Raw genomic sequence first — 12,107 nt, forward strand, 5'->3', positions numbered from 1 at the left:
TAGGCGGGCTTACGCCAGACAATTTACGTTACGCCGGCGCAACGTTGGGAGCGAGTGCTTTGTGAATACTGTTCTTGCCTCACTGAGTTACGTCGGCGTAGCGCATATGAGATGCGCTACGCCGGTATAAAGATGCGCCGAGCTACGTGAATCCGGCCCAATGAATCCAAGGATTTGTCCCATCTTGTGTTATATATTCAGGCTGGTTGAGTAATGTTGTAGAGAATGTTTTCATTTCACACATGGGATCCTTTTATTCCAAATAAGCGTTTTATATGCCAAGGCTTTTCTGGATATTGTGTGCACTCTTTCATGGGTACTAACCTTATAAAGTGGTCATTATTATGGATCACCCTTTGGGTTACTGCACTTTGCAAGTTGCTCTTTGGTTTGACAAGACTTCAAAGATAATGGGCCATTTATCCCTAAGATGTCCAGGCCAAATTTAGCAACAGGCATTGATGGTAACTCTATGGGATCATTCACATTAACATAGCTGTCTAAAGAACAATTTGCGTTCAGATCACACTTCAGAGAGCATTTAACAGGCGGTGAGGAGACACTGTATTGCCACCTCACAGCTAGTATTAACCGCTTGGACGTGCCACTAGTATGCTGCAGAGCAGCCTCATTTCCTTGAATGGGTCATGATCGATAGGCAGTGGCGTTGAGCGAAAGTGACAGGGGGGTATAATTCCAGTTGTGCCTGTGAAGAAAAGCATTGCGGCATGTGTACACCCCCCAAAGGGAAGTGGGTGTAGGGCGGGGGGTTTTCTGGCCCCAACCACTAGTGTGAACGAGCCCTATGACTAATTTGCATACCTAAACCAGTTTTACATACTGTATGACTGATGTACCATATACCATTGAATTAATTTATTATTTATTGGCAGAGAGACAGTTAAATGAGAGGAACACGCCTCCTCCCAATCTGTCTCTGATAAATTAGGCATGTGTGCCTGCCACTTAGCCTGAGATAAAGTATTAATGACTGATTTATTCAGAAGGTGGGAGTAGACATCAGAGATTAAGCCCTTGGGGCCCTGAGACCTCAATACTCCCATCAAGGGGTAGTCTGAGAACTGTGGTGCATTAATCCCAAATTGGGCTTGTAAGGCATGGTAAAGCTGTAGGTACCAGTAAAATGCAGCCTTAGGGAAATCATATTTTGTTTGTAAGTCGGTAAAAAAAGCCAGCACATCGCCAGTATAAAGGTCATCTAAGAGAGTCAAGCCCCTATGCTCCCAGAAGGTTCTGTTAGCCAACTTCAACATATGAGGAAACATGGGGTTATGCCACAGAGGTAAAGCTATGTTTATGTCATCAAATCCATCTAGGCGTTTAACCTCCTTCCAACCATCCGGGACAAGGTCAAAAACGGCAGGCAAACTTTTGGAAGCAAATTCAGAGGTGCTTTCAAGACTATTAGTAAATGTTTCAATTTAAGTACATGCACCAAATGTGACTCCACCACTACTGGGGTCACAGGCACCAGCCAATCAACTAGGTGGCGCATTTGTCCTGGGAGGTAGTAGTAGTGTAGGTTAGGGAGTGCCATTTCATCCTCAGCCTTGGGTCGCTGTAAGACTAAGGCCCCGTACACACGACAGAGTTTCTCGGCAGAATTCACCGAGAAACTCGGTCAAAACCCGGATTCTGCCGAGAAACTCTGTCGTCTGTACAGTTTTGGCTCGATGGAGCCGCCGAGGAGCTCGACGAGAAAATAGAGAACATGTTCTCTATTTTCTCGTTGTTCTATGGGAGAAGGCGTCCCGCCGAGCTCCTCGGCGGCTTCACCCCAGAACTCGACGAGGAACTCGACGTGCCAAGCACGTCGAGTTCCTCGGCCGTGTGTACGGGGCCTGAAAAACTTTCGCCTGTTGTTCGCCCAGATGAAGGAGGTAATCATTGCATCTAGAATTTTGAAAAACGACTTGGGTACCACTGCGGGCATATGGGATGTTACATACAGTATAGACATTTAGGGAGAAGGATCATCTTTATCAGATTGATCCATCCAGCCACAGATAATGGGAGTTTGGCCCAAACATTAAGCTTAAGTCTAATCCCTTGAAGCAGGGGATCTATATTAGCCTTTAGGACTTCCTTAGTAGATAATGTAATAATCACCTGGGGATACAGAGGCATCAAAGCTGATTTTTGCCAATTCCTTTTAAGGCCAGAATAGGCTCCAAATGTTTCAATAACCAGCATCGCAGCTGGCAATGATGTGGAAGCATCCTGCAAATTCAAAATAAGGTCATCCACATTTAAACCTATCGGGCCAGATCCACGTACATCGGCGCATATATAGACCAGCGTAGCGCATCTCATTTACGTTACGCCGGCTCAACTTAGAGACGCAAGTACCGTATCCTCATAGTATTTGCGTCCAAATTTGCACCGGCGCGAAGTAAATTCCGAGGCGTAAGCCGGCGTAATTGAAAGTGGGAAGGACGTGGGCGTGTTCCATTGAAATGATCCGTGACCCAATGCAAATGAAGGGCCGGCCGGACTGCGCATGCGCATGACGCCGACTATGGTCAGAACTCGGCCCGGCGCAATCAGTGAGATAGGAACTAGGCCCGGCGCACTTAGTGAGATACGCCCAGGGCATGAATAGGCCCAGACATACGCCCTTCCATTGCAAAAGTACATCCATTTGTTTCCCTTCCTGAAGCAAGGTGCTTTTGTTCCATTGTCTGTGGCTGTTTGTTGGTTTGTGTCGTGTCGGTGTGGTTTTTGGAGAGTGTTTTGGAGAGTGTTTTGGAAAGATGACTGAGAGGAAGAGGAAGTTAAACTACTCCTTGCGGGAGAAGGAGATCATTGTGAGGGCCATTACCCGATTTGGTCGTTTGCTGCATGGCCCTGAGAGTGCCAACACCACCCCGGCCAGGAGGAGGCAGATACTGCAAGACATCACAGACGATGTCAATGCTTGGGTGGTGAGACCAGGACCCGCAATGGGATCCAAAAAAAGATCAATGATCTCAGGCGTGTGGTCCGTGGGAAGCTGGCAAAGATGGTCGCTCATGCCAGGGGCACTGGAGGGGGACCACCATGCACTATTAGGCTGACTGCTGAGGAGCGTGCGGTGGCCCAGTGCTTCCACAGGCAGCAAGTGGAGGGGCTGCCTGACTTTGACTCCATTGTGGAGGCCGTGAGGACAGGTAAGTTTTTTTTTCTATCTGGTGAGTAGCATGTGTGGGGGGGGAAGGGAATATGTGACAAGTGTGTGGATCCTCCAACCTGTGTATGTTTTGTGTCATCCACAGATGTGCAGGAGGGTGCTGGGCCATCTGGCCAGTCCGCAGAATCCACCGGACATGAGTCTGAGGAAGACCCCCAGGCAAGCCCGGAGTCCTCTGAGGAGGTTGAGGAGGAGGAGGTTGAGGAGGAGGGGGTTGAGGGGGAGAAGGTTGAGGAGGAGGAGGTTGAGGGGGAGGAGGGGGAGGAGGTTGAGGAGGAGGAGGTGCTAAGTGCCAATGAGATACTTCTCCATTTGGAGGAGGCTCCCCCTAGGGCTGGCAGCAGTCAGGCCTCCTTTAGGGGTAGCCCCTCCCACTCCTCCTCCAACAGGGCTTCCCCCCAGGGGTCTCCCCTACTCCCAGGCCACAAGCCTCATCTGGAGGCAGGAAGGCGACCCGCAAGACCAGGGGGGTGGCAGAGGTTCTGCCGGAAAATCTTAGAAGGGACCAGGCCCGTCAGACCCGCCATCTGGACCAGGTCACCCAGACTTTGGGCCGGATGGAGGAGAGCCTGGCCTCCATCAAGGAGTCAGTTCAGGACATGTCTTGCAACTCACTGGCAATGATTACCTGCTGCAATGACCTGCAGACTGCCACAGCAGGCGTGGGTCAGGAGGTGCGTGCCCTGACCCAGGCTGTCCAGGCCAACACGGCAGCCCTCAATGTGGGCCTCACCAGAATCGCCGTGGCCTTGGAGGGCAGGCCGCCAGGTGGGCAGAGATCAGGGGATGCTCCTCCTTCCCCTGATTTCCCCCCCATGAGTCTCCCCTGCGTAGCCGTGGCCGTCCCAGGCGTGGGTCACGCCAGCGGCGTTAAGTTTTTGTCTTTTGTTGTTTTCAGTGTTTTAATTTATTTTATTTTTTTACTGTGCTTATGATTTGTTTTATGTTTGTGAATGATGTTTAAATGTGGGGGCACTGCAGACCACCAAGCTCTGAAGAAAGGGATACGCCCCCGAAACGCGTCAGCCCTAACATCGATTGTAGATTCAAGCGATTATCGTGTTCTGCTGATGTTGCTGGATTTCTGCTGTACTGTCTTTTAAAGCCTGATTTTAACTCCACATTGTGAGTATAATGGTTTATTTTAACATTTTAATAAAATTCATTTAGCGGTATCACACTAGGTCGGTGCGACCTCCGTTCTTTTCTCTTTTCTTAGTTTCATGAATTCCCACGATTCTGAGGAGGGCTGCAAGACTCTGGAAGATACCTTTTAATTGAACTACACCACCCCATAGCACCTTTCAAAAAATACCGGAGCGCAGGAGATTTGTCTTTGATTGTGGGGGTGACATTCCTGACGGAAAAGGGGTGTCACCCTCGGTTGTGGTGGGGAAGGGTTCCCCAGGACCAGGGAGAAGTGACCCCCAGGTCCGTGTGAATGGTGTATGAATATACAGTGACATAATTGGAGCCTTGGCGTGGCGTTGCTGCTCCCAAGTCCTGCATGGTGGGCTTGTGCTAATCCAATTTGATGAGGATGTGATGTGTCTGTGCTAGGGACCACAGTGGTGTGCATGCGTGCATTCTCCTTGTGTCATGATTAGGCTGCATTCACACCTAGGCGTTTTTACGCCTGTAGCGCTACGCCGCTGCCGCCAGAGGGCTAAAAACAGATGTCCCTCTATGGAGATGGTTCACATCTCCACGTTCGGCTAGGAGATGGGAATCATCAACATAGAGGGGGTCATCTTGGGGCACATCTAGGCGGACAATACCGGCGTTTTGTCGCCGCAAATCGCGGTACAAAACGCCGATATTTTTACCGCGATTTGCGGCGACAAAACGCCGCGATTTCGTCCGCCTAGATGTGAATGCAGCCTTAATGTGTGGGTTTAACGTGCAAAGATGCCTAATGCGAGGCGTCTCCTGGCTGCTCTTCCCTCAGAAGACGGGGGACCCTTGGTTAGGGGGGATTGTCTGGTTCGGGGGTCAGGTCATCACGTATGTCAATCTCCAGACCCCTTCTCACTGCGAAGTTGTGCAGCATGCAACATGCAATGATGATCTGGCACACAAAGTTTGGGGAATACAACATTGTACCCCCAAACTTATCCAGGCATCGGAAACTGGACTTCAGGAGGCCAAAGGTGCGTTTCACCACTACACGGGTGCGTGCGTGTGCATCATTGTATCTTTGCTCTCCTGGGGTTTGGGGATTCCGGAATGGAGTCATGAGATGGGGTCCAAGTGCATATGCAGAGTCGCCTGGAAGGGAAAAGACAGGAGGATGTTAGTCATGCATGTGCCCCTCGTGATGTCTGCATTATGGGGTCAGACATTCATGCCTGACACCCATGTCACTCACCAACCAGCCAGCTGTCCCCATACATGTTCTGTTCGAATTCCATTGGGATGGGGCTTTGACGGTATATGAAGCTGTCATGGCTGGATCCTGGGTGTTTGGCATGGACGTGCCATATGAGGCATTGGGCATCGACTATCACCTGTACGTTGATGGAATGCCAATGCTTCCGATTGCGGTATAGGTGCTCTGTCTCACGGGGGGGCTGTAGTGCCACATGTGTGCAATCAATGGCCCCCACAGTGCGTGGGAATCTGGCAATTCTGTAGAAATCACGCATTGCCTTCACCCGCAGGTCATCCTGGGTGGGTCTGATGATTTGGTTGGCCATGCGTCTGAGGATTGCGGGGATAACCTGGTGCGCACATCTGCTAATGGAGGATTGTGCCATCCCAGCCACCACTCCAATTGTACGCTGAAAAGAGCCACTGGCAAGGAAATGGAGTGTTGCCAGGACCTTGACCAGTGGCTGCACTGCATGTGAGCGGTGTGTTGGGCTGGTGATGTCATCTTTCAGGGTTGTGGTTAATTCCATGATGGCAGTAGGGGTGAATCTGAAGATGCGATACACCTCAGAATCACACATGCCAAAGACGTCTATGCGCGTGCGGTATATCCAGGGCCGCTGATAGAAATCATGGGGCCCCGTACAGCCTACCTGACGGGGCCCCCTTCAGCTCCACCCCTGGTCCCGCCTTTAGCTCCACCCCTGGCCCCACCTTGAAACTGTCTCTGCAGCATGTTACGGGGTTGGCGGCATTGGTAGGCACCTGGAGCAGAGAACCGGGGGGGGGGGGGGCTGCCGTCTGAAATTGAAATTGAGAAGCAGGAGGGGGGGGCTGCCGCGAATTGAGAAGCGGAGGGGGGCCCTTTACAAATTGTTAATAAAAATGAAAAATGAAAAAATAAAAATAAAAAAATATATAAAATAAATAAATAAACATTTATAAAAAAAAAGGGGGGGGGGTTGCCATTCAGGGCCCTGGGGACCTCTGGGCCCTTTAATTAAAAAAAAAAAAAACATTTATAAAAAAAAGGGGGGTTTGCCACATGGAGACCTCATGAGCCCTTTAATATATATATATATATAAGGAATAAAAAGAAAAAAAAATTAAATAAAATATGAAAAAAAAAAGAATTTATAAAAAAAGGGGGATTGCCTTCTGGGGACCTTTAATAATTTATATATATATATATATATATATATATATATATATATATATATATATATATATATGAAATAAAAAAATATATAAAAATGTATTTATTTTTTTATAAAAAAAAGGGGTGTTTTCATCCCGGGCCCTGGGGATCTCCGGACCCCTGGGGACCCCCGGACCTCTAAAAAAAAAATGGCCCTTTAATAAAAATTAAAATAAAAATATATTAAAAAATATATATATATATATATTTTATAAAAAATAAATAAAAAAAAGGGCAGTTGTCATCTGTGACCCTGTGTGCCTCCGGGCCCCTGGGGACCTTCGGACCCCTAAAAAAAAAACATTTTTTTTTTTTTTTTTTTTTTTTTTAAAGGGGGTTGCCATCCGGGCCCCTGCTGGCCCGGGGCCCCCTACAACAGGGCCAGTTGTACTGGCTTATCAGCGGCCCTGGGTATATCCTCTCCCGTGCCCTCCTCCTCCTCAATTCCCTCCTCCATCTGCGCGCATCTAAAATACTATCAATTGGGTCCTGCGTATATTTATGGATGTGGACTTACCAGGCATAAAACCAGTTTGTTCAGGGTGGATGATGTTAAGAATTACAGAGTTAAGGCGCTTGGCCAGTATGAAATGCCCTAGAGTAAACCTGCTTTAAAACCAGAGTGATAATGTCCAGGTACCTGCAGTAGACTTCCAGGAGAAGGCCATCCGGTCCAGACGCATTTCCAGCTGCCAAAGAGGTCACTGCTTCTATATATATATATATAATATATGTGAGAGTAGAGTTATACATATTTGTATAAAATTTGAGTTATACATACAGAGTTATACATATTTGTATAAAATTTGTAAAAGCACATTAGAATATCACCCGCATTACAAGCTTCAGTGCTTTCCGATCGTAACATTTGAGTTACCACTGAGCTGGAGATTTGTTGTCTGGCCATTTGTGCTAGTAGGTGACTGAATTGATTACCATACTCAAAATTCTTATGCTGGGCATGAAATGCTTTGCACCTAGCACTAGCGGACAGTTGAGCCGAGTATGGATGGGAGGCTTGTTCCCAGTGTATGTGGTTCGCACTAGTGGGAGAGGCCAAAAACGTTGCTTCAGCTGTCTGGTATTCCCGAGCCAGCTTTTCCTCTTCCTGTCGGAAGGATCTTTTAATATATGCTATAGTGGATTTTAAGGCACCTCTCAAATAAGCTTTTAAAGTATCCCAGAGTAGCAAATCTCTATTGGGACCATGAGCCTCCAGAAAAAACTGTAACTGATCTGGAATCCTGTCATTGTCACCAATGAGGGACATCCAGAAGGGCTGCACATTCCAAGTTCTATGGAGTCCTGCATAACCACTGTTTAAGGTAAGTAATTGTGTGTGAATGATGAGGCACTCCTCTGGGCAAATAGGTTATAAAGAAGACCTTAGGGAGAACTTTGTAACTTCCAAAAGCTAGGTCTATTTTTCAGAGGCTCCCCCTGGCGGGGATAGACCATGAATAAGCCCTAGTATGTTGATTAGAGATACGTCACAGGTCATGCCAGACAAATTCAGCCACCAATTGGCCGAAAGCTGCTGTGAGGCCAAGGGGTCCCCATGTCTGTCAAGTAGTGGGACAAACAACAGGTTGAAATCCCCCATGCATATAACAAAAGCCTCAGGGTATAGGCAAACACCATTGCCTCCCTAAGCACTTGTACATTTGCCGGGCGAGGGTATATATTCCCATAATCACAAAAGGTAAAGCATGAAGCTGAGCTATATAAACACATAGCACCCGAGAGGGTCGGTTTTGACAGACACACACTCCCACGGAACAGACTTATGCACCAGGATGGACACCCCCCTGGAGTAGGACGTATGATATGAGTGTCCCACCCATTGTATCTGGGGTTTAGTTAAATGGTATTCATGTTCAGGTGTCAAGTGTGTTTCCTGAAGGCATATTAAATGTGTGCTAGACTGTAGTACTGTGGTTATTACTTCATTCCAACATTCCAAGATAAAACATTACATGTGGTAGCCATTAAATAGATAAGTACATATATTTGAACCAAGTTAAGAGACCTGTCAGATACACTCCCCATACCCAATGCTGTGGACTGGATGTGACACGTGTGTACTGAGAAAGCAACCAGCATGTGCCCCATAACTTTGGGTCCAATACCAAACTATGTACAACTAAAAGTAATGATATCAGAACAAGAATTAATGCATAAGAACTTTTAAACGGGGCTCTACTCACACATTGCATCAGCAGATGTGTGGGCAATACGTGGAAACACCACCCAACCACATGCTCCCATGTGAAAAATGCATATAATGTTCAAAAGACCCAAGAACAGAGTGCTGTTATAAGCATCAGTGCAAAAAGAAAAAGGAAGATTCAAAAATCCCAAAGATCAGTGTTACTATTACCGCCATTCTCCAGTAGAGGGTACAGTAGATCTAGAATTCTCCCTCTGGGATGATACAGTTGTTGCTAAGATCAGTAGATGGTGCCAGGGCGCAAGCATTCCCACTGCAAAATGCTGAAACTCAGAAATTGGGAAGGAATAAGTAAAATTCAAAACTCTCAAAGTGGTAGTCTGTCTCAGCCTCAGCTAAAGATCTAAATTTACAAGGTATTGTCAGTAACCAGAAGAGTATAACCAGGAAAACAATCAACTTTTGCTGCCTAGACAGCAAAGGTACAAGCTTAAAGTGATTATAAACCCTGTTACACCGCTTGTACCTACAGGTAAGCCTATAATAAGGTTTACCTATAGGTGCTGAAAGTATGTCCTAAATCTGCATGGTTTAAGAGATATTTACCATGTACGCTTGCGCCAACGTCATCGTGTATGGCTCCGGCCAATCACAGCACCGGAGCCTGCAAACCCAGAAATAACTCTGGGAGACATGTCACCCGTCACAGCGGTGTGCAGGGCCGATGCAACAGCTTCAATCTAAGGTAAGTGCTTCATAATGAGCTAGTATGTGGTGCATACTAGCTCATTATGCCTTTTTCTTACAGGGTTTTTTTTTTATCATTTCCGGGTTTACAACCACTTTAAAGAGTAGATATAGTGTGGATCATAACTGTTGTGGCAGTAACACCAGATACTTAGTATGGAACAACTTGGAATCACAAGGCAACCAGGTAGCTGCAACTGTAAAACATTCAAGATGGGCATCATAGTATACCAGTCATGGGCAATATCAGGGGTAGTAAAGAAGAGGACCCTACCGCCGTCAACTACCCGCAAGCGAGCTGGGAAGGACATGGAGTAGACGATTCCCTTCTCCCTCATCCTCCTCTTGATATCAATGAAAGAGGCCCTTTGATTTTGTAGCTCCACAGAGAAATCTGGAAAGATTGATATCTGTGTATTGTCAAATTTGATCTGTCCCTTTTGTCTAGCCTTGCACAGGATGATATCTCAGTCTTTACAATTCAGCATCCTAGCAAGTAGTGGCCGCAGTGCAGTGCCTAGTGGGGGGAAGTTTTCCTGGCATCCTGTGCAATCTTTCCACCGCAAATGCAGAGAACTAGGCCTCAGGGAATTTGGTTTTCAGCCAGGCCTCAACAAATTCCCCAGGGTTATGCCCTTCAGCCTTCTCTGATAGGCCAACTATTCTAAGATTATTTCTTCTGCGGCGATTTTCTAAGTCATCTGCTTTCTGGCACCAGAAGTATATTTGTTTCTCTCCCGCAGCCACCCTGTTAGGGACAGGGGAGAAATCATCCTCCAGGGTAGAGATTCTGAATTCGAGTTTCGGATACTCGCTCCTTGACATGCTGCCATATGCTGACATATCATGGCGAAGCAGCCCTATATCCACCTTAATCTCCTCCATCATTCCCGTGAGAGAAGTGTTAGGAGCGGTAATGGCACTAAAAAGTTGTATGGACTTGCTCCAAAGTGAGCTTACCCTGCTTGTCCGAGCCTTTAGGAGTTAATACTGTTCCAGCGTTCCACGTGTGAGGAGGGCTGAGTGGGCATGCTTCTTCAGCCGATCCGCCGCCGTGGAAGGACCGCCTTTGATCATGATGTTCTCAAGATGTCAGCAGGATATCAGCACACTGCTGCAGGCCAGTTAGGGGAGCAATATATCGTTAGGAAGAAGCAGGATTACAACGGATACTGTGGGTGGATAACAAAGCTCCTCTCAAGCACGTTCGGCCATCTTGACGGTAGTCACGCCCCACCCTGTTCGGAAACTTTGTGCACTTATGTTTGACAACAAAGCCAGAACTGTCAGCTTATGCATACAATAATACGCCTACTGTTACTTGGACAAAATGTTTATTCCACATATCTTTGTTTGCATTTTGTACGTTCCATGTTGCTATGAGGCTTACCATGTACACTGTTATATTAACTTTTGAGCCTCAATACAAATCACTGAATAAGAAAAAAAAAAACTCTTCTCTGTTTTTATTATAGGCTGACAAATGCACAAGAATAAGTCGTGGGTCGTGGATGACAATGACCCAAAACATACCACCAAGGCAACAAAAGAAGTGGCTCAAGAAGCACTGCAAGGCCATAGAGTGGCCTAGCTGGTCTCCAGACTTTAATCCTATAGAAAATGTTTGGAGGGAGCTGAAAGCTTGGCTTGTTGCACAAGCGACAGTCAAGAAATTTAGAAGATTTAGAGAAGATCTGTAAAGAAGAGTGGATCAAAATTAGATATGTGCATTCCCGTTCGTACGAATGTTATTTTCGTACAAAAATGTTCATTTTCGTACCCGCAGAATAATGTGTACATACGAAAAAATTAAAGCACCAAAATACGAAAACTACGGGATTACGAATGAGCCGCATAACGAACAACCGCAAATATGAACGAACGATCTGACGAAAATATGACAAAACGAAAACGGCAAAAGAACGAAAATTACATCTATAACAAAAGATTTGCATTCCGTATCCTGTTTGAATCCCCTCTCTGCTCGTATCCTCAGCCGTATGTTCACACGACATCCACAACAAAAGATTTGCATTCTGTATCCTGTTTGAATCCCTTCTCTGTTCGCACCCTCAGTCGTATGCTCATATGACATCCACAACAAAAGATCCACACCCTGTATTTTGAATTCCTTTTTTCTGTTCGTATTTTGGATTCAACAGAATGCAAATCTTTTGCCACAGATGTCACACGAACACACGACCGAAAACACCAAAAAAAAAAAGGACCCAAAATACAGAATGCAAATCTTTTATTACAGATGTAATTTTCGTTTTTTTGAATGGGCAGTGAGTGTAGTTAGCAGCTTCTCTTTTGTGCTGAGTAGTACAGTAAAGCCAAATAAACTTTTCTGTGGATTTTCATCTGAAGGGAGATCAGTTGGCCAGACTTTTGAACCCAAAAATGGTTTTCTGATGGAGTTTAAAAATGAA

The sequence above is a fragment of the Rana temporaria genome, chromosome 2, assembly GCF_905171775.1.
Source record: "Rana temporaria chromosome 2, aRanTem1.1, whole genome shotgun sequence".
Taxonomy (NCBI): domain Eukaryota; kingdom Metazoa; phylum Chordata; class Amphibia; order Anura; family Ranidae; genus Rana; species Rana temporaria.